The following is a 23439-nucleotide window of genomic DNA, read 5'->3' as shown; positions in this document are numbered from 1 at the left end:
AGCATTGATGCCTCCCTCATTGCTCTTATTTCAAAAAAACCCAATGTCTAACATCTACACAATTTCAAATTGATTAGTCTTGTATCTAGCCCATGCAAGATAATTGCTCGAGTCCTGGCCCGATGCTTCAAAGTTATTCTCCCCACTATCATCCACAGAGGTCAAAGTACTTTTCTTCACGGTAGAGATATTTTGGACTTAGTCATGGCTGTTCATGAGATTATTGACCACCTCTCCAAACGGGGCATCCCGCACTTCGTCCCCAAGGTTGACCTAGAAAAAGCTTTTGACTGTGTGAATTGGACTCTCCTCAACAATGTCATGTGGCGTAGGGGTTTTAGGGACATGTGGAGATTTTGAATTTGAAGTTGCATTTCATCAACCTCTAAGTCTTTGCTACTCAAGGGCACTATCTACGACACTTCCATGGCTCCAATGGCATCCGCTAGGGAGATCCCGTCTCCCCACTACTCTTCAATATTATTCTCGAGTACCAGTCCTCTAGGTTCTACTTAGCTCATAGCTTTGGATGGCTTGATGCCATGTCAGATCAGAGTACCTTTGACATCTCGCTTCTCCAATTTGAAAATGACACTATTTGCTTTGGCACTGGCACTCTTGACCAAATCGGCAATATCAAGGCTCTCCTTGACCTTTCTGAGATCACCACCGGGAAAAGATTAATTGGAGCAAAACAACAATTTTGGGAAAGGATTTGTGCCTCGATAATTGAAAGACTTGAGGGTTGCTTATCTAGATGGAAAGGGAGGCTCCTCTCCAAAGCAGGCAGGCTGATGCTTCTAAAGTTTTTTTTGACAGGTATACCTAACTATTTCCTTTCCTTTGCTCCTTACCCTGCCTCTAATTGTTGACGCATTAACATCAAAAGGCAATTCTTATGGAGTGGAACTAGCAATGATTTTCATTATCATCTGGTCAGTTTGGATGACTTTTGTTTGTTGAATACTATGGGTGGTCTGGGAATTAGATGCAGTATGGATATGGAAGCTGCTCTCCTTCTTAAGTGGTTTTGGAAGCTCAATTCCAACTCTATGGCTTTTTGGAAGCCGATGGTGGCCTCCAAGCTCCATCGTTTTGGGGCTAACTGGATTCTTGATGGCAGCAGGCACAACATCTGTCCCCTCTGGAGAGCACTTCATCATCTGCTCCCGATCTTTTGGTTGACAGTCAGGTTTTTAGTTGGAAACGGATCAAGTCTCAATTTTTGGAATGATTGGTGGGTAGGAGTTGGCCATCTTTCCTCCACCCTCACCTCATTCCACCTTACTAATTGTCGCAACCTCTCTGTGGACGATGCTTGGGTTGATGGCACTTGGGATCTCCTCCTAAGACGTGATCTCTTTCTTGAGGAGGCCATTGCTATTTTCACATTTATCGATGATCTTGGCACTATCACCTCTGACGTCATGTGGCTGACCAGATAACTCGTGTTCCATGCAAATAGTGTTTATTTTTCTGTCTCCTCAGTCTACCACCAGCTCATGGGTTGGACCAAATCTCCTACGCCTCACTCGGCTGCTTTTGCCTGGCGCCTACCCTTCCGCGAATAATATTTTTTCTTTAGAGCACTTGCCATAACATGATCCTCACTACTGACAATGTTCTTCATTGTGTCAAATCATATTGGATCCTCTTTGCCCCTTCTGTGGGATTGAGGTGGAATCTATTTGCCACTTGCCCTTGCATTTCTCCTTCACCTGGCAAGTTTGGTCCTCGCTTCTTAGCAACTTTGGCCTCCGGTTCTGTATTTCGAAGACCTGAGTTATCTGTCTCCTTCCCAAGTTGGGCAAACTCCTACTATCTAGTTGCATGGCCCACATCCATTGGTGCCTCTTTAAGAAGTGAAATGCTAGGAGATTTGAGCACACATATCGCACAAAAGCTGAGGTTTCTTGTATTGCGACAAACCTCATCTCTACTTGGATGCACTCTGGAAAGGATTTTCAGCAACTTTGGCACAAATTTTATAGAACCACTCTTTAAAACTCCAAGAGGCACTGTACATAATGCCATATCACCTTCAAAAACCTGATTCCCTACAAATACTTGGACTCCATCATTTCCATAATGTACTGCATGCACATTTTTTTCATATTGAATGGGTAAACTCTCTGCTAAAGTGGAAACCAGCCTCCCGTTTTCACCAGGTAAAAAACAGTGATCTCCACCCATCTCGTAAGGGTCATCCTAGTCCCATAATGTGAGGGATAATTTAGAGGGCAATCCTGCATTTGCATACTCTAAATTTTCGAGATGCCAATTGAACAAACTCATCTCTTCAATATTAACCGCATCTCCATAGACCTCTCTAAATGTCCCCAAAGCGGTACCAAGAGAAACATCTCCTAAAACCTCACGTATAAACTATCTTAATCAGCTTGCCTGATCCAAAATCTGATTAAATGCAAGCTTCACCTTTGTGTTTGCCGTAGGGTTCATTGGTAATCCATATGGCCGATACAGTGGTTATTTTGTTAGACGGTTCCATAACCGATTGCCTAACTGACCCATTTACTGGGTGGTGTCCCTGAGTGGATGGTGGTCATTGGTTGTAACTCATAGCAGTTACAATCTCTCCTCCTTGATGAAAAGGAGGAGTTTAAGTTTGGAGCTGGTCCAGCAGAGGGCTGCATGGACATTGCCATCGACGAGCCTCCCCGATAGACGAGACATCTCAGACCATCGGGAATAGATTTCCATGACGGGAGGTGCATTTTCCATTTCAGTTATTATGAATTTCATTTATGTTTTTAGAAATTCATGATTATAAAGTCTAACATTTGGCATCAGAGCTTTCCTCTTTGATCATGGCTTCATTTTTGTTGAGAAAACAAAGCCAAGGGACGACTCCTTCGTCCGTCGTGTTATTGGGCCTTTGCACGTGGCTGGAGGTTGAAGACAATATCCAAAACACAGGAAAAAAATGAAGCATAAGTTACATTTCATTTAAATAACAAGTTGATTCTGATGGCTCAGATAGGATAAGTCGACTCATATGGCTCAAGTTGTGGCATGGATGGGATGAGTTGCGATGAGGACAGGCCGAGCAAACTCTGCTCACAAAATCAGATTTTGCACAAGCAGGGATTCAAACCCGCGTGTCGGATACACTTCTGATGTCAATGACCATAAGGCCCACTGGCCTTCATGTGTTATCGTTGGATACTCATTTAATACATATTTAAATTGTTGTCTGTTTTTATGCATTTTTTATTTTAATTCATATGAATTAAATAATTGTGCATGTACATATATTGTGCATATTGTGCATTTTTCAATTATGAACATTTTTTTAGGTTTTATGCATAATTCATTTTTTATGCATATTTTAAGTTGACCTATATAAAAGGAATTAATAATTCACATTAATTTTAGCCAATTATTTTTATGTCATATTTTTGGTATACATTTGAATAATTGAGTAATTGCCACAACATTCTTAATTATGAAAATGTCTAGTGACATTAAGTTAGTCATATAAAGTTAATGGCATAAAAAATTGTAATTAATTAGTGAGATATAATAATTTAACCCCACTAGGTAAATGTTATTTTTAAGTGATTAATCAGGATGGGCAGGAAATACTTAAAAAGAAAATTCTAGTTACCCACAAGCCTAGAATATTCCTTTACAAACAAATTTCTAGGTCCCATGTTATGGTCCCTAGCCAAGGATCTAGTAATTCGGTGAGTCAAATAAGGATCCAGCACTGTTTGAGGGTTTCTTAACACGTTTTTGTGAATAGAAACTCTCTTTACTTCACCAATTCAATCAAGAGACTGTTTAAGGATCCAATTATGAAACCCCACTTTATACCTCACGTCAATGAGTAGGGTTTCTGAATTCATGCAACTACCAATGTTGTATGTAAAGAAGGCAGTTTATAGCTCTTCTAAACTCGGGAAAGATAGATAAAAATACCTCTTGAAGACCTCCTTTAATCGGCAACTTGAAAACCCCTTTCTTGATGCTAAAGCTCACGCAAAACCTCCTTCCCTCACTGCTAGTTCGAGGAAGAGATGGTTAACTATTGCAGTTTGGAAGAGAAGGATGATTCTTCTTCCTTTTCCTTCCAAGATCTCCTCAAAGACTCCCCAATGGATACAGCAAACCACCAAGGATAGTTCACGCCAAGAACCCTAGGATAGGGAACCTAGCAAGAACCTAATTGCTCTATTTTACTCTAAATCCGAACTTACCTTATTTCTCATTCCTTACCCTTTAAATAGGGTTATTCATGCCAAGATAGGTTAGAGTTAGGTTTATAAATCCCAACTATACCCCTACCTTCAAGTCTTATTACATAATCAATCAAATTCGAAAATAAAAGTAACATAAGTAATAAAAGTAAAATTAGGCGACTTGGTGAGTCATTGTCTCCTCCTTTGAGTGACTCGGTGTGCTATTGAGTCCATAACATCTACCTCCCCTTGGAGAAAGAGCTTGTCCTCAAGCTCGTTAGCTGGATAGACCTGTTTGAAGGTCTCTAACCGCTCCAATGTCGCTGCCTCGGGGTCTGTAGCGGTCCACTGCACGAGGATGTCCCACTAGTCATTCGTCACATGTGCCTGTAACATAGCATAGGGTGTCAGAATGACGTGGCCATTGTCCACTGGAGGAAGGAATGGTAGAGAAGAAAGGGGCTGGCCCCTTGTGAGGTTTCCGTAGTGAGACATGAAACACATCATGCAGCTTCACTGTGTCTGATAATTTTAGTTGATACGCCACCTGCTCGACGCGTTGAATAATGGTAAAGGGCCCAAAGTACTTGGGGGATAGCTTATGGTGCGCTGGCCCGGCGAGAGAGTGTTGTCGGTACTGCCAGAGATGTAGCCACACATAGTCCCCAACCGTGTATGAGACATCTCGGTGGCCCTTGTTGTAAGCCGTAGTCATCGTGTCCTGAGCCTTTTGTAGCCGGTCTGTAAACATCTTCAACACCTAATCTCAATCCATGAGTGCCTCATCAATGGCATCCACGCGGGTGGTGCCTCTGGTATAAGAGAGAAGCCTCGGGGGGTCCCTCCCATAAAGAACCCGGAAAGGAGAGGACTGCAAGGCCGAGTGGAATGAAGTGTTATAACAGTATTCTGCCCAGGGTAGCCATTGAACCCACTGTTTGGGTTGATCTCGCACTAAGCACCGGAGATACATCTCGATGGTCCGATCAACCCTCGTTTTGGCCATCCGTCTGAGAGTGATATGAAGAGGAAAATTTCAATTGCGTTCCACTCAGTCGAAACAGTTCCCTCCAGAAAGTACTCGTGAAAACTGCGTCCTGGTCACTCACAATAGATTTAGGAATGCCATGTAAGCATACAATATGCTCCAAGAAGGTCTGAGCCACGCGAGCTGCCGTGTAGGGGTGAGTCATTGGGATAAAATGACCATACTTGGAGAAGTGATCAACAACCACAAACAAAACAGACTTCCCGGCTAAGAGGGGAAGACCCTCCACGAAGTCCATTGAAATATCTGCCCATACCTGAGTAGGGAGAGCAAGAGGCTGGAGAAGACCTGCAGAACTCAAATGATCTGATTTGTTCCTTTGACATACCTGAAAATCGGAGACATATGTAGTAATGGAGGACTTCATAGCCGACCAATAGAAATCCGCCCGAATACGCCACAACGTCTTCTGTAACCCCTCATGGGTAGAATCATGATAAGCCGAGAGAATGGCTGGAATCAATTCGGACGTGGTCGGAAGGTAAATCCGCTACTTATAGCAAATTAGTGAATCCTGAATGGACCACTTAGAATCCATCTCCCCATTGGAAATTTTGCGGTACAACTCCTGTAGTGCTGGAAGTGTGGTATGCGCATCATGGACCATGTCTAGAATGAGAAAACACGGCTGGCTGATGGCATAGACGAGCTATTAATGGTCAAAACGTCTGGACAAGGCATCCGCCTCCTTGTTTAATTTGCCCGCATGATACTCCACTGAGAAATCAAAGTCCATCAACTTACTAATCCAATGCTGCTGTGGTGACGTCGTGAGACGCTGCTCAAGTAAGAACTTGAGACTATAATGATCAGTGCAGATGAGAAAAGTACGTCCCCATAAATACGGCCGCCAGTGTTGGATCGCCTTGGCCAACCCGATCAGCTCGTGTTCATATGCAGCCAATTTCTGATAACAAGAGGCCAACTGTCGACTGAAATAAGCAATGGGGTGGGAGTTCTGATGCAACACGGCCCCAATGCCCCCACCAGAAGCATCACATTCTATCACAAACAAGTCATCAAAATTTGGAAGCTGTAACACCAGTGTAGATGCAAGAGTATTCTTGAGTGTGTCAAATGCCATGGAAGCCTCCTCATTCCACTGAAAGGAATTCTTTTTAAGAAGGTTTGTCAAAGGTGCTGCCAATGGACTAAAACTTCGAATAAATATCCGGTAATAGCCTGCTAAACCCAAGAATCCGCATACTGCTGAGCAAGACTGAGGTTGTGGCCACTCAATAATGGCTTAAATCTTCTCAGGATCAACACTGATCCCCTCATGGGAAATAATGTGGCCCAGGTAAGTAACATGAGATGCCCCAAAGGAGCATTTGGAGTTCTTCAAATATATTTGGTGTGCTCGCAATAAATCAAATACAATTCTCAAATGTGCTAAGTGGTCTTCTCGAGATTTACTATATAAGAGTATATCATAAAAAAAAAAACAAGTACGAATTTTTGAAGGTAAGAGCTAAATACCATATTCATCAGCGCCTGGAACGTAGAAGGAGCATTTGATAGCCCAAAAGGCATGACCACAAATTCAAAGTGGCCGTGATGTGCTCGGAACGCCGTATTTTCAATATCTGTTGGATGCATGCGAATCTGATGATACCCAGACCGTAAGTCTAATTTTGTGAAGACCCACGATCCATGTAGTTCATCGAGGAGCTCCTCCACCACCGGAATGGGAAAATTGTCTTTCACTATTTGCGCGTTCAACTCACGATAATCAACACAAAAGCGCCAAGTCCCATCATGTTTCTTCACGAGAAGAACTGGTGAAGAGAAGGGGGACCTATTGCTGCGAATAAGGCCCTGTAGTAGCATCGCCTGACACTGTCTTTCAATCTCATCTTTTTGAAGGTGAGGATACCGATACATATGAACAACTACCACATCTGACCATGGTTTCAAACATATACGGTGATCACACTGTTGGAGTAGGGGGAGCCCTGTAGGCTCACAGAAAAGGTCGAAGAACTCATCAATAAGACCATCAATACTGCCTCCTGAATTATCCGGGGCAGTCAGAGAATGAATGTGCTCCTGTGTTTCTGTCTGACTTCCTTGTAGGAGCACTTGGTTACCACCTAGGACAAAACTCATTGTCAATGCAGAAAAGTCCCACAAAATGGGTCCCAATGTTTGTAACCATTTGATTCCCAATACCATATCAAAACCGGCCAGAGGAACAACAAAAAACTCAACATGAAACAAAGTAGTGCCAATAGTAAAATTTACCGCCTTGTTGATTCCGTAACTAGGAACCTTCTCCCCATTGGCCACTGAGACGGTGACTATCGGATGGAAAAGAATCTGTAACTGTGGTGCTGGGCTGCCGTCAAACTAAGAAAATTGTGGGTGCTCCCTGAGTCCACTAGGCCCACGAGTTCCCGATCGAAGATCTGAGCTCTGACTTGCATGGTTTTGGGCGACGTTTGCCCAGTAATTGCATGCAAGGAAATTTTCGGTGGTGCTTCCTCTATCATATCCTTTGTCACCTCGATATTATCATCTTCAACCGTATCAATTAAAAACAATCTTTTGCACTGATGACCAACCCGATATGGTTCATCACAGTTGTAACACAGATTTTTGGACCGCCTCTCCATCATCTCAGCACTTGTCAATTTTTTTATGTACTGAGGTGGATGGTTGCTTGAATTCGTATCCCCTAGTAAAGTGGTGCTCGGAGTGTGTCTGGGAGGAGGTGATGTGGTCCGAACCCTCTGAGGATAATTGCATCTACTCTGCCAGGTGGAGGAAGTGCTCCTCTCCCCTGACCATATGGGTCGTCTGTGTAGGGCCTTCTACCGCAGTTCTAAAGCACAAGCTACATTCATCGCGTGTGATAATGTAATCGGTGCATAGAGCTCCACCTCGAGCTTTAACGCCTCCGCAAGCCTGCTATAAATAACGCCACTCACTGGTCCACTCGTACCATACCGTTTGCTCATGCTAAATTTTCCTGGAACAGTTTCTGATATTGCTCCACGGAACCAGTTTCTCTGTAAAAGAACCAAATCACCCAAGGGATTGCTGTACGCCGGAGGACCAAAATGAAGATAGCATAAATTCTTAAATTCTTCCCACTCCACAATTGGTCTATCTGCCTCAACTTGCTGATACTAGAGTTGTGTTTCTCCCAGTAAGTGGAAAACAACCATCCCCACTTTATCATACATTGGTAAATTTTCACAACCATATAGCCATACCAAAGGGTCTTCTGACCCATTATAAGTGAGAAATTCGAGTTTAGTGTACCTAGGTACTGTGCCTCCTTCCTGGTGGAAGGGTCCCCCCCGGGATGAAGGGTCCTTGCTAGCCAAGTATAGTGCCTCCCCCCTGGTTGAAGGGTCCCCTCAGGATGAAGGGTCCTTGCTGGCTAGAGAAACTCATACGCCTTGTAAACTCATCTCCCCCTCTGTTATATGACTGGTCCCCTCCTCTTTGCTCTGGAGTTGTGTTCCTTCCAATAGTCAGACCAGTATCCATGCTGTCCATTCTTCCATTCAAGGTCTTCATACCGATATCAACCTTAGAGAACCTCTCCTCCAATTCAGCAAATCTTTTCTCATTATCTGCATTGCCTTTGAGGATAGCTTCAAGAAATTCATGGCTGCTGATATCTGCCGGGTTACCCTGCTCTGATACCAAGTTGTTATGGTCCCTAGCCTTGGATCTAGTAACTCGGCGAGTCAAATAAGGATCCAAAACTGTTAGAGGGTTTCTTAACAAGTTTTTGTGCAAAGAAACTCTCTTTTACTTCCCTCACACGTTATAATTGAAAGGAGTTTCCTTTCATAAATTATAGATGCACCAATTCAATCAAGAGACTGTCTAAGGATCCAATTATGAAACCCCACTTTATACCTCACGTCAATGAGTAGGGTTTCTGAATTCATGCTACTACCAATGTTGTATGTAAAGAAGGCAGTCTATAGCTCTTCTAAACTCGGAAAAGATAGATAAAAATACCTTTTGAAGACCTCCTTCAATCACCAACTCAGAAACCCCTTTCTTGATGCTAAGGCTCTCGTAAAACCTCCCCTCACTGTTGGTTCGTGGAAGAGATGGATAACTATTGCAGCTTTGAAGAGAAGGATGATTCCTTTTCCTTTTCCATCCAAGATCTCCTCAAAGACTCGCCAATGGATGCAAAAAACCACCAAGGATAGTTCACACCAAGAACCCTAGGATAGGGAACCTAGCAAGAACCTAATTACTCTATTTCACTCTAAATCCGAACTTACCTTATTTCTCATTCCTTACCCTTTAAATAGGGTCATTCACACCAAGATAGGTTAGGGTTAGGTTTATAAATCCCAACTATACCCCTACCTTCAAGTCTTATTACATAATCAATCAAATTCGAAAATAAAAGCAACATAAGTAATAAAATTAAAATTAGGCGACTTGGTGAGTCATTGTCTCCTCCTCTGAGTGACTCGGTGTGCTATAGAGTCCATAACATCCCATCATAAAGAGACATAAATCACATATTTTTTATAATCTAAACCCACAAAAAAAATTATAATGGCACGTTGATTTATTTGTTTTAATTATTTATATGTTTCCTTACATGTTTGGTAAGCTTGTGGTTTATTTTGCAGTTCTTCAAACTTCTTCTATCCCATAATTTGATTCCTCTATTATTCCCCTGAATGGAGAATTTTATATTGAGTGGAAGGAGAAAATTCTCCAGTTATTAGGGTGCATAGATCTTGACTTGGCTCTTCGAGTGGATAAACCTCCAAATCCCACATAATCTAGTACCCAAATTGCGAAAACATCATTTGAACTTTGGGAGCGATCCAATCGATTAAGTTTTATGTTTATTAAGTCTCATATTGGGAAGAGTATTCGTTGATCCATTTTTGAATGTGCCAAAGCAAAGGAATATCTTCAAGCTATTCAGGAACTGTTTGGGACTTTCGATAAGGCATTAGCGAACACCCTGATAACCCAAATGTGTTCCATGAAATTTACCAGCACCAAGGGTGTGCATGAGCACATCATGCAGATGCGGGATATGGCCGCAAGACTAAAATCGAAGGAGAGTGAGATGTCCGAGTAATTTTTGGTCCACTTCATCCTTAAACTCGCTTCCGTCTGAATATACAACCTTCAAAATCTCTTATAACACACATAAGGAGAAATGGTCAATTAATGAACTTTTGATCATGCATGTATAAGAGGAAATGAGGATGAATCAGGAGAGCATCAAAAGTGTGCATTTGAGGACTCGAGACAAAAAACCTTTTAAGAAAGGGATGGGAAAAGAGCCTCTTTAATAAAGAATATAAGGGCGGTGTCAAATATTTCTTCTGCAAGAAGAAAGGAAATATAAAAAAAACCTGATCTAATATCCTTAGTGTGTTTTGAATCTAATATGATTCATGCTTCTTATAACACTTGGTGGATTGATTCTGGTACTACAATCTATGTTGCCAACACCATGCAGGATTTCTTGAACCAACGAAAATCGACGCCAAGTGAATGCTCCATCTATTCAGGAAACAAGATGGGTTCACATATGGAGGCGGTTGGAACTTGTAGACTTTTCCTCAATACTAGCTTTGTATTAGATCTTGAAAGGACATTCTATGTTCTATCTTTTTCTAGAAATTATATCTCAGTTTTTAGACTTTCACCTTTTGGATTCAGTTTTGATTTCATTGGAAATTCTCTTCAATTGTATAAAGACCATGTTCTTATTGGAAATGAATTTTAGATGAAGGATCGTTCAAACTTCTTTTAAACCCTACATTTGATTGCAGTCTTATTACTATGCATGGTATTAATGTTGGCATTAAGCATAGTGTTATAAATGAGAAATCCTCCATGTTGTTGCATAGGAGATTAGGTCATATCTCCATTGATAGACGTGAAAGATTAGTTAATGATGGAGTCCTTGAGGCTCTTGATTTTACTGATTTTAGTACATCTGTGGATTGAATTAAAGGAAAACAAACCAACAAGTACAAGAAAGGTGTTAGGAGGACTTCTGATGTCTTTGAAATAATATACATTGATATTTCAGGTCTTTATAATGCATGTTTCAATGGTCAGAAATATTTTATTACCTTTATTGATGACCATACACGATATATGTATCTCTATCTGCTTTATGATAGAAGTGAAGTAATAAATGCCTTTAAGGTCTATAAAGCAGAAGTAGAGAATCAATTAGGCAAACAAATTGAAATCGTGAGGTCAGATAGAGGTGATCAATATTATGGAAGGTACACTGAAAGGAGCCAATTGCCTGGTCCTTTTGCAAGGTTTCTTGAGGAACAAGGTGTTGTGACACAACACACAATGCCTAGCTCACCATCTCAAAATGGTGTGGCGAACATTAATGGAGATGGTGGGGAGTATGATTATTAAGTCCGATCTCCCATTATTCTTATGGAGTGAAGCTCTCAAAACTTTAGTCTATGTACTCAATATGGTTCCAACCAAGGTAGTTCATAAAACGTCTTTTGAGTTTTGGAAAGGTTGAAAACCTAGTTTAAGGCATGTACATGTTTGGGGTTGTTCATCTGAAGTTCGGATTTAAAATCCACATGAGACAAAGTTAAACTCTAGTACAGTCAGTGGACATTTCATTGGCTATGTAGAAAAGTCTAAGGGATACAGATTTTATTGTCCACCTCGTTCGACAAGAATTGTCGAATCTAAGAATGTAGGGTTCCTTGAGAATGATGAGATTAGTGGGAGTAGCCAAACTCGAAACTTAGTTTTTGAGGAGCATACAAGTTCTCAACCTGCTACTGCAACTTTACATAGATCAGTTGTTATTCATGATAATCATCAAGATCTGATTGCTCAAGTACAATCAATAGTTGAAGAATCATCTCATCATGAGGATACTCATAAAGATCCAGTTACTCAACATTTTCAACTAGAAAATATTGGAGTACCATTAAGAAGATCTTCAAGAGTTAGGAAACTTGCAATTTCTTCAGAGTATGAAGTGTACCTTCAAGAGTCTAACATGGACATTGGTGTTGAAGATGATCCTATTACATTTTCACAGGCCATGAGTAGACATAAATCCACATTATGGAATGATGCCATGAAGGAAGAGTTGGATTCAATGGTTAAAAACCCAGTTCGGGATCTTGTTGGATTGCCTAAATGGGGGAAGGCCATTGGCTGTAAGTGGGTTTTTAAAACCAAAAGAAACTCTTTAGGCAATATTGAAAGATATAAAGCAAGACTTGTAGACAAAGGATTCACTCAACAAGAAGGAATTGATTATCACGATACCTTCTCTCTTGTTTCAAAGAATGATTCATTTCCGATAATCATGACATTAGTAGTTCATTATGATATGGAGTCACATCAAATAGATGTGAAAACAAATTTCTTCAATGGAGACCTAGAAGAAGAGGTTTACATGAATCAACCTGAAGGTTTCATTTTAGAGGGGAATGATCACTTGGTTTGTAGACTTAAAAATCTATATATGGACTAAAACAAGACTCTCGTTAGTGGTATTTAAAATTTCATGATGTTATTTCTTCATTTGGTTTTATGGAGAATATCATGGATCAATGTATACACCATAAGGTCACAGGAAGCAAAATAATTTTCTTAGTCCTATATGTAGATGATATTCTACTTTCTTCAAGTGATTTAGGATTACTTCATGAGGTCAAATGATTACTCATGATAAAATTTGATATGAAAGATATAGCCGAAGCTTCTTATGTTATAGGCATAAAGATTGATAAAGACATATCCCAAGGGATATTAGGATTGTCTCAAGAAACCTATATCAACAAAATTCTAGAGAGATCATATGAATAATTGCTCATCTGGTGCTACACATATTGTCAAAGGTGACATATTAAGTTTGTAACAAGGTCCACGAAATAATTTAGAGATGGAACAAATGAAAAACATTCCATATGCTTCTGCAGTTGGGAGTTTAATGTATGCTCAGGTTTACACAAGATCTGACATAGCATATGCAGTGGGAATATTGGGCAGATATCAAAGTGATCCCGATTTGGACCATTGGAAAGCTGCAAAGAAAGTCATGCGATACCTTTAGGGGACTAAAAACTAAAATCTTACATACAGATGATCTGATCATCTGGAAGTGATTGGATATTCAAACTTTGATTTTGCTAGTTGCCTCTATTCAATAAAGTCGACATCAGGATACGTCTTCTTATTAGCTGGAGGGGTCATTTCTTGGAGACGTGCAAAGCAATCGTTGATTGCTACTTCAACCACAGAAGCAGAGTTTGTAGCATGTTTTGAAGCGTCATCACAGGCTATATGGTTGAAGAGTTTTATTTTACAGGTTGAAATTGTTGACACAATTTCTAAGCCATTAAGGATTTATTGCTATAATTCCGCAGCTGTGTTTTTGGCCAAGAACAATAAGAGCGGAAGTTGTAGTAAACATATTGACATAAAGTTTTTAGCTACTTGAGAATATGTTAAAGCAAACAAAGTGGTTGTGGAACACATTAGCATCGGATTAATGATTGTTGATTCGTTGACAAAAAAGTATACCACCCGTTGCTTATAAGGGGCATGTTAAACATATGACACTCAGTTCTATTATGTAATTTATTTAATAGAGATTTTCTTTATGTTTGTATCGCAATTTGTCAATTGAAAAACTCCTTTAAGTTCATTTTTGTTTTATCTTATTTGGTTATATGCATAAAGTTTAGGGAATGACAATAAAAATATACTAAATGAGCATTATAAAAGCTCATTAATAAAAAAATGTGCCACATAAGGTTATCATTCAAAGGAGACAATTATGTTGTAATACGTGGAAGGTAATACTTGCTCTAAAAGACTTACCGCCATGATTCATATAATTTAATCTTCCTTATTTGAGTATAAAGATATTATATCTACGGGAAACATTCTTGGAGATGTATCAATATTCAATGATATATATTAAGTATGCAAATAGGTCAAGTGGGAGAATGTTAGATGGTTCCATAACCCATCGCCTAACTGACCCATTCACTGGGTGGTCTCCCTTAGTGGATGGAGGTCGTTGGTTGTAACTAGTACAACCTCTCCTCCTTGATGGAAAGGAGGAATTTAAGTTTGGATCTGGTCTAGCAGAGGGCTGCTTGGACGTTGCCATTGACGAAGCTTTGCAATAGATGAGACATCTCAGATCGCCGGGAATTGATCGCCATGACGAAAGAGGTGTGTTTTCCGTTTCAGTTATCATGAATTTCACTTATGTTTTTAGAAGTTCATGATTATGAAGTCTAACACATTTATCTCTGACCATATGGAGTGGATAACTTAACTGCTTCGCCAGGATCCCTAGTGGATTTCCTGAAGTACCAGTTAGAACACTCCCACCTAAATCTGCTGAAGCAACTCTACCACCCTCCATCTTCTTCGTGTAAACCCGGCCACCAGCCCGCTTCCGACCATCCAACATAACAATAAACCCAAAGGTGATCAGCTGCCGAGCTGCAGCTAGGCCGGCAAGTCCAGCTCCAATAATTACAACATTACGCTTATCAGCCTCAGCTGGCATTTTCTCTTTAATAGCAGGTGCAACCCCAAAATTGATGTACCCATAGGAGAGTAGGAAATCAAAGGCAGAATCCAAGAGGTAGTGACAATGTGGTGGAATTGAAGAGAAAAAGGGTTCTTTCTCAAGCCATTTCCATACGTTTTCCCGCCATCTTGCAATAATATGGTTGCGAACGAGGATGTGGTTCAGCTGCTCGATGCTGCCCACGGAGGACACTACATTGGCCTCAATCTCTTCATCGGTAAGAGAGTCAGCAGGGAAACTGGAAACCTGAAACCGGCAGCAGACCAATAACCGCCTCAGTTGTGGACTCCTTGTTTATCGCAATAATTTCTTCAGATTTGTCGGAAGAAGGATTTGTGGGTCAACATCTGGCGGCTTAACCCCCATCGGTGGAGCCATAAAGCTACGAACACCAGCCTTCCGGCGATTGCTACTTAGGTTGCTCCGTTTGCGCTTACCAACAATCCTTGGGGATAACGAATTGGGGTTCGTGAACGGGTTAGAATCAGTCGGCGGTAGAAAAAGGGACAGTAATGACGTTATAGTTGGGGTCAGGGTTTGAAGCTTGACTAGCATTTGAATCTGAGATGGATCCAGAGCTTGTAGCAGGAACAGCGTAAGAGGTTGAACTGGCATTAGGATTTGAAGTAATTGAACTGGTTCCCAAAAGAAGGTCAGGGTTTGTTTTTTCCGGTGTAAGAAATTAGAAATTGGAGCCAGCATTCGTCTCCGGCAGGAAAAAATGGCAGTTGTTCGGCTGAGGATAAAGGAGACCGCTGGGATCAGGGTTCTGGTGAGGAACAAATAAAACAAACTGGGAGTAATTCTGAACAGCAGCAGAAGTGGAGATGAGAGGATTAGCAGGGACTTGATTAGGGACGATTCGACAGGAAGCAGTTTGATAGGGGATACTTTGGTGGGGAATTTTATCAGCCATCTTCGAGTACCTTTTCTTTTCCGGTCCTTTTCTGATACTGAAGTAGGTACTTCCCTTCCTTTCTCTTTCTTTCTGGAGAGATTAATGGAGAAGACGCCGGAAGGGGTGAAAGCTGAGCTGCAGGTGCGTCATGGACTCACGCGGTGGGGACAGATTTACGGGTGGGCACGGGTCGGGTACAGGTTTTATAAACTCCGAACCCCGATACTGAACCCTGCTCCAACCCGAACCTGAAAAACACTTGTAGGAAACCAACCCCGTCCTTGTCCCATTCTCCCATCCTTCAACCCCGTCTCCGCCCTGACTCCGCATTCCTGATGAATCACCGGCCCAACCCATAAGATAATGACCGTATTATTCTAAAAACCTATACAAATTTACAAAAATATCAATACTTTATAAAAATCGTACAATTAGTTTTTAACCCTAAGAAACTTATAAAATTATTTCATCATATCTTAAAAATATGTCATTCATATATTTTTAAAGAGCATTATGGGTATCAAAATCTCGTAGGTCGGTTTGACATGGATTGGATTCGGGGAAACATGTCCTTGACCAAAAACTTCATGGGGGTTTTTCTTGTCTCATCCCCGACTTGCGGGGCAAAATCTAAACCTGGGTTCCCTACAAAACCCGACCCGATGCCCACCCCTAAGTGAGAAACAGAAAATCTAGGATGCAAAGTCATGCTGTGAGGTAAGAAACATGAATTCCAGGATGCAGGAGATGAGAGGGGACCCTATGTGTCGCCATAGGAAACAAAATAATGGTTAAAAAATTTAGAGTTTAAGGTTCAGAGAAAATTATTTTCTCTTTATTAATTTTTATCAAAAAATTTATTAGAAAATTTTCTTTTAATTGATTTTTTTAATTTATACTAGAAATAAATTATTATTTTTATAAATAATAAAAATAAAGTTAAAAATAAGAGGTAAGTGATCAAGATCTACTTTAGTATTTCTTGGTTTATTTTTCATATATTTTCCAGTTGGAGCTATAAGAAACCCGTTTTCCTATATTTTTTAACATTTCTAAAAGCTAAGAGGAATAAAAAAGAAAATTTTGTTCTACGAGAAAAATTTTCCTATGACATTTTGTCCCACAATTTCCAATTGATACAAATACAACTAAAAAGAACTGTGTTGGCCCAGGTGGCTTATCAAGAGGGGGTGAATTGAGACAATAATAAGCACATACTATAAGGAGACAATAATTTTTTGTTCTCAATGTTCTCCAAATAGTAGTCCCAAGAACCCTTGCTAAGGAAAATGCCATTAATAAGCTCTGTTAGCTAAAAACAAACAAGGAGATCCAAACTCTCTTTTAAGTCAAGTGTAATCCCCAATTACTGAATTTAATCTCCCTAAGAGATTCAATACAAATTAGATTCTCACTCTAGTGGGCATTCCTTTTTTAGATTCTAGCTATAGAATGCCAATTCTTCCGATTTTAAGGTACTAGAAGACCTTTATTTAAGAAAGTTAAAATGTAATAAAGTAACATTTAAACTTACAACTTTCTTTTGGAGAGTAGTGAGATCCAAACTTCAAAATGTTTAAAAACTTAAACTAAAATACAGAGGAGCTTGATGGAACTTTGAATGCAAAGAATGTGACGATAAAATGGAAGGTTTAAGTAAATTTTGAGTTTTCTCTTTAAAAGGGTAAAATCAAAATTTAAGCAAAAAATATTCTTCCAGAGGTTTGGTATGTCAATGTAAGCATAACTTATTGTCCTTTACAAATTTGGAAGGTTATTAATAAGTTTCCCAGCCAAACTAAATGTTATTTGACCATTTACAAAAACACTACAAAAAAACTTCAAAAAGCATTTATCAATCAATGAAAAAGTAAAATATATCAACCATATATAAAAACTATTATTTTGAAGTTCCCCAAGTTCATTGATCAATCAGCGCATCAATCAATGAATTTCAATATTTTACAGAACTCATTGATTTATCAACCCTTTTCGATTGATAAATCGTACTCTATAGAGTTAGCTATGCAGATTTCTGTACAATCGATCATGAAACAAATGACGATTCATAATGCTTTAAAACCTCAACAACATTTTATATGATCAATCATACCAAACCTGATAAACCAATAATGCTTTTGAATTTTTTGCTAGTTTGCATTTTGAATGATTGATCAAGTCTATGTAAGTTGATCGATCATGTAATATGCCAGTTACTATGTTGACTTATAAGCAAGAAATAAGTTATTCTAAGGGATTTACCAATTGTAAAATATTTATATGCATCGATAAAATATGGTTTTGAAATATTCCATGCCCTTAAGCTCTATAACATAATTGTAAATAAGAATCTGAATTTGCTTACATATCTAGAATTCTTCTATTTGACTTTCAATTTTTCAAGCTTTTTCTTGGTGTAAGTTCTTCTTCATAGCAACAATTTTTAATGTGTTTTTACTTTGGGTTTTGACTTTGACAACTTGGTTAATCATTTTTTTGTTTTGATCTTTTGCCATAGATATCATAATATTTGTGCTAGAAGGTACGTGTTTTATATACATTGATAACACCATAGACAATCATACCTACTGCCACTAGGAAGCAACAATTAGGAGTATTCGTCGATGTTTTCGACTACTAGACCGGCTGTCCATCAGACTAGGCAAGTGGATGGTTCAGTTTGCAAATGTTTACTTTAATTATTAGCCAAATTTAATCATTGGTAAAATCTACATAATATCATAAATTAAAATTAAAATTATTTAACTAATTAAATTTGTATAGTATATAATAGGTAGTTAGCAATATTTCATAAATTATATTTATTTTAAGGTAATTTTATAAATAGTGTCTTGATGCCATATTTTAGAATGAGACCTACTTAGATTTTGTATGTTATGATGTAGATAAATTTTGAATACAATCATCTAATTTTTTTTATGAAGTGGACATGGAGAATGGAATCCTCTCTCCTCCAATTACAACAAGAGCCAACAACTCTTTACAAATCCATGAACAACCCACTTGTTTTAATCTCTCAAATTGCACAACTGCAAAATACTATAAATTGAGAAAATAAAATCTGAATAAAAGTAATAAACTACCATATTAACTCAACTGATTCTTCCAAATAAAGCAACTACAAGTGTGAACCTCCTTGATTATGCTCAAACCTAAAAGAAGCAGATCTTGGAGCTCTTGGGAATGGCTTATCTCAATATTAGGCTCTTTAAATTTTTTATTTTATTTTAGCTCCTGGGTAGTTATAGAGCTTAAAATGAACTAGCCATTTTTTTACCATTAGGGATAGAGCCAAGTCTACCCTACCTTGAGTCAACACAAGGAACCATTCGAACAACCTTAAAAAGGCACTTTAGATGTATCGAGTCAACCTAAGAACAATTGAGTCGACTTGATAATAACCGGGTTGGCCTAATCATGACCCGAAGCATAGTGATTGTCTCTTCCAAACAACTAGATGAATTCCTGAGGCTTATTGGAATTGAGTCGAATAAACTTGGTTATAGTCTGGTTTACTCATGGGCCAATATGATATGAATTGTTATGTAAATGAGTCTTCACTGTTAAACAAAATCCGGATGACATGATGGCCCACCTTAAAGCCCAACTTCTGGCTAAAGGCTATACCCAATGTTATGGGCTTGATTATGAGGAAAAAATTTTGCCCATCGCCAGGCTCAACTTGGTGCATCTCTTATTATCTCTGGCTGCTAGTTCTCAATGACCTATCTTTCAGTTAGGTGTAAAAAATGCCTTCCTCAATGGCGATATTAAGGAAAAAATTTATATGCATCAATAATTTGGATATGTGGTTGAGGGAGAGTTGGTATGCTATCTTACAAAATCATTATATGGTCTAAAATAATCTTCGTTGGCCTGATTTGACAAGTTTAGTCAAGCAATGATTCTATTTGGTTTCACATGGGGCTTTGTGGACCATTATGTATTTGTCAAACATACTGAGAAATGAGTTGTATTACTTGCTGTATATGTGGATGATATTATTCTGAAAAGTAGTGATTCTAATGGCATCAATCAAGTAGTATTTCTAATAGCATCAATCAAGTAAAAAATAAGATATGCAATGAATTCAAGACAAAAAGACTTAGACTTCATAAGTATTTTTTCGGTATTGAGGTTCTTCAGTCCAAACATATCTTCTCAAAGAGGAAATATGTTCATGATTTGCTTGAAGAAACAGGAATGATGGGATGTTTCCTCGCTGACACCCCTATGGACACAAATACGAAACAATGCTAGCTCAAGAGAAAAAGTTGATGTTGGCAAGTATTAGAGGTTAGTTGTAAAGTTTATATATCTTACTGTGACTAGACCACATATTTTTTTTGTAGTTAGTGTAGTCAGTCAATATATCCATAAACCTCAAATGTCTCATTAGTAGGCATTGGAATGGATTCTCAGGTACTTGAAAAAGGCAGCAAGACATGTGCTTTTACATAAGTATCATAGTCATCATAATATTGAAAGCTTCGTTGATGAGGGATTGGGTTGGATCGCCAGATGATAGAAAATCTATTTCAGGATATTGTACTCTAGTTGGAGGCAACCTTGTTACATGGAGGAGTAAAAAATAAAATGTGGTTGAAAAGTCTAGTGCAGAAGCAAAATACAATGTCATGACACGTGCGATAAGTGAGCTTCTATGGATTAAACCTCTTCTAGCTGAATTGGGATTCCACAAAGAATGCTCTATGGAAATCTATTGTGATGATCAATCAACAATCCACATTGCCTCCAACCCAGTGTTTCATGAGAGAACTAAGCATATCGAGGTAGACTGTCACTTTGTGATAGAAAAATTGCAAGTAGGAATCATAGGTCTTAAACATGTGTCTACTAATAGACAACTTATTGATATGTTCACGAAGTCAATCAACTCCAAAATTCTCTCCACTGCATGTACCAAGCTGGGTTACACAATTTTTTTTCACCACCATCTTGAGGGGGAGTGTTAAAAGTCATAAAAATCTTAGGTGGCATTATTGTAAATATCTTATTTTCTTTTATCTTTTCTTCACTCTTTCTAGGGTGAAGGGTATACCTGTAATTTATGTACTCTTGAATTTAGAAATAAAGCTTAAGAGGGAGGGTTTGGATAACTTCCACAACCCTAATTCTATAGCCTCTTTCTCCTTCTCCAAATTCGTCACTCTTCTTCTTCTCGTCCTAAATCTTCTCTCCACAACTCTCCTTCTCCTTCTTACCCTATAATCTTCTTCTACTTTGATTATACATCATGGAATCCTTAGTTTTAACAAATGACTGCAATTTTCAAATACTCTAAGGATTGTTTGAATGGTCATTTTATTCCAACTATTTGTCGAGTGTAGCATTCAAATGTTATGATGACTATTCGAATGGTTTTGCTCTTTTAATTTTTTTCTCACTCTTAAATTTGAATACTTGAGGATTGAGTAAATTCCACCTCACAAGTCCATAAACAAGGTCTTTAACAAGGGGAGAAAATAATTGGACAATTGATTCATTCACTTAACATTGTGACAAAAGCATAAAAAAATTTGCATGTAGAACTTTAGGATAGTTTGTGTCATTATCAGAAAACAAAACACTGAGAAAAATTATTTATTTATTCAAAACTATTTTCTGTTGTAAAATTTTATTTTTCTATCATTTCTTTTTGGAGCAATGGAAAATTCATTTCCTATTCCTTTTAACATTTTTAATCTGAAAAAATAAAAAAAATTGACAAAATTTTCAATTTTGTTATTTATTTGACATACAAAGTATCATAGCTAATCGATAATGCTCGAGAAAACTCACATTTAGTTTCTTTCATGTGTTATCTCAAGAATGAGATTATAGGCTTACATACAAAGTCTTGAAGGTGCAAAAATATGCTTTTTATGTTTTATAATCTAGACTGGATTGGCAAGTGAACTAAGGTGAATTGGATTTGGTTCCTTGTTTAGGCTAGAAATACTAATGACCTAGGATAGGATAGGGTCAAAACCCATCTAACTGGCTAGATTCACAAATTCAACTTCCTAGTACTAGAAAACCTAGGAAGATGGGGGGGATGGGGTGCCTTGCATCTGTCCCCTGATGTTGTGTCTTTTTTAATGACAAGTGAATCATGGTCAATATCAGTTAGAGATGCAAATGGGTTGAGTTGGGTCAGGTCGGGGAGCTGTAAGATTCACATAAGATCTAATGATGTTCGAGTTTTAAAAAATTGATCCACACATTATGGCATCATATTAGATCGAATTCATTAACATTTTTTATTTCTCCATGGATCTCCCACAACTTTTTTTTCCACCATCCATAAAAATCTAGACAAAAGGATATGAATACATGCATAGGAGTTGAGCACTTCAATAGAGAATAAAGATGATGACTCAAAGTAAAATTTTCATATATCAAGTATGTTGAAATTAAAAAGTTTTAACTAGATAACTAAGTTGTTCTTTTAGTTAAAGCATTCAACTAGAAATTCTTTTCAACTAATAGTTTCCTATTTTAAGTTTTGGTCTTGTTTCCAAATTAGTGTAGTTTTGCAAGTCTCTAAGTTAGAAATTGTTTCCTGTTTTGTGTTTCTTTTCCCCGCAAGTAGAAGAACTAGATTTAGTCTTAATTAAAGTCTATTTCCTAGAGTGGGCAACATGGGAGTTTTACAATTTGGTGCTTACACGTACTTATAAAAAGCTTTCATATATAACACAGAAATTACTCTTTTGTTTTTTTTTTTTTTTGAAAAAATTGGCAGATGGAATTCATGCTAAAAACAGCAGCTGGAAAATTAGAGCAGTTCTATCATAGAGACGCCAAGGGCCAAAAGTTGAGGAGAAGATGGGGAGACTGCGAACCAGCTGATGAAAGCCATCACTGTTGCTGTCTCAAACTTAGTGCAACGGTTCTGAGCACATTCTCCTAGATCGTTACCAATGAGAACTGTTATTCCAGCGGAAGCACATGCAGCTGCAAAAGTAAGTATGGAAGTGATCCCATCACTAATTGTGAACAAACTGACTAACCGACAATTCCTCAAACACCACTTTACTAGAAGGACATAGATATCCACCATGGCTTATGTTAAGCTCCAGAAACTTTGCAATGTGACTGCTGCAACAAGGTAGCAGAATGCAGTGACAGATGCAAAGTCACTGGTAGATGCCATGACACAAAGGGAGGCAACTGCTAAAATAAACTGAAAGAATCTCAAGGCAAGACCACCAGGGGTTCCAGGCATTCCCTGGATATCCTTCATCCTCACTCTAGGTGCATCGTTGACTGCCCCGTCAGTGAAGGAGGAGCTTCCACAGGATGCACTGCCGGATGGCTAGCATTCATTGCTTCAGGACACCTTGTTTCATACGCCCATCTCCGTTGCCCCAAAAAATACTGCTAAGTGGAACAAGAGAACTTCTGCCCAAAAACAAAGTTGGAAAAAATATGTAGCCCCCAAAACTGTTTCGTCGGTTGCAAATCTATTGTACGAAGAAACCAGATGTGCACAATCACTGATATAATCTAATCGATTAGCTGGGACAAACTTTCACTGATTTACCTACGAAAAGGGTGAGCCTGCTCTGGTTTTTAACTTGCAGAAAGGTCTATCAGCGTAGTGGAATAGCAGCAAAGAGGATAATAACCCCAATCGACACCACCTAATAGAAGAGACTTAAACAGCTTTCGGGTTTCAGAGCGTATTTACATAGATTTC

At 38.7% G+C, this 23439-nt stretch overlaps 2 pseudogenes; both read right to left on the bottom strand.

The window, feature by feature from the left end:
- Nucleotides 1-1818: 1818 nt before the first annotated feature.
- LOC137943601 (protein FLOWERING LOCUS D-like) lies at nt 1819-15152 on the bottom strand (annotated as a pseudogene).
- A 7377-nt stretch (nt 15153-22529) lies between these two features.
- LOC137943600 (CASP-like protein 5A2) lies at nt 22530-23066 on the bottom strand (annotated as a pseudogene).
- Between the last annotated feature and the right edge of the window lie 373 nt (nt 23067-23439).

Source organism: Aristolochia californica, unplaced genomic scaffold (genome assembly GCF_029961685.1).
Source record: "Aristolochia californica isolate CCGP_79_NKW_82.1479 unplaced genomic scaffold, dmAriCali1.0.hap1 SCAF_11, whole genome shotgun sequence".
NCBI lineage: Eukaryota > Viridiplantae > Streptophyta > Magnoliopsida > Piperales > Aristolochiaceae > Aristolochia > Aristolochia californica.
This window is presented reverse-complemented; position numbering and strand designations above follow the sequence as displayed.